The following is a 1,016-nucleotide window of genomic DNA, read 5'->3' as shown; positions in this document are numbered from 1 at the left end:
GTGAAAGTGCGCGGATCCGTGTAATTGGTCGGTTCGTAAGTACGCGTAGCTCGCGGCGCTTCGGGCGCAAGCGGCGCCGAGAGTATTTTAAGAACGCGCGTCGGCGGGTACCGCGGGCCACGTGGGCGGGCGGCGTCGCGGGTGCAGGACCGGCGTGGACCGGGAGTGCCCGTGTCCGCGGCAAGTCGGGACTAGGACCGAGAGTACCCGAGTCCGTAGTGCGGTGCGGGAGGACCGAGAGTGCCCGAGTCCTTTATGATGCGGAGGATCGAGAATGCCCGTATCCCAGTAGCCTGTCAAGTTCGCAGCGGCCGGCGAGATCCGAGAGATCCCGAGATCTGGACGGTCGGTTGCGGACGGGACCTGTGGCTATTCTCTCCTTTCGGAACGCTCGCGGCCGGCTTATATACCCGGCTGTCACGTGTCGGTCGCGTGTGCAGGCTCCCCTCCTCCGATGGCGTGGTGGGGTCGGATTCCCGTTATCGCTCGGGCACCAGCCGGAGATGCCCGAGCGATGGGAGACCGGTTCGCGCACGTGGGAACGGAATGTGTTTCGTTACATGTTAATGCCGGTGGCACATTCGACATTTTTACGGAAAATTTTTAATAATGCAATAAAAAATTACCGCTTATTTTTTAATAAGTCATTCTAAACAGCTAGCTTTAATTGTCAATTTCAGGTTCATTTCAATTTTTGATTTGAAAAAAAATTTGCAACTTCGAAGATTCGATAGACTTTGCAAAATTTTCGAACTTCAAATCCTTCTTAAATTTCAACTTTATTTCTTAGTGCAAAAGCATCTTTGAGAAATATCAACTTAGGAAAATCAAAAGACTTCGCCCTTTAAAACGAGCCCAAGAAAATTGTTTCACGATTTTTTTTCACGAAGTTACCACAATTCAAATATCGACGATTTTTCAGCTTCACTATTCAATTTTTTCAAAATTTAATTCAACAGCATTCAACAGCAAAATTAAAGTATCACCTATTCTATCCTCCAAAGGAGAGTGTAACA

This window comes from Wasmannia auropunctata, unplaced genomic scaffold, assembly GCF_000956235.1.
Source record: "Wasmannia auropunctata unplaced genomic scaffold, wasmannia.A_1.0 LD336076.1, whole genome shotgun sequence".
Classification (NCBI taxonomy): Eukaryota; Metazoa; Arthropoda; class Insecta; order Hymenoptera; family Formicidae; genus Wasmannia; species Wasmannia auropunctata.
Note: the sequence above shows the minus strand (reverse complement) of the source record.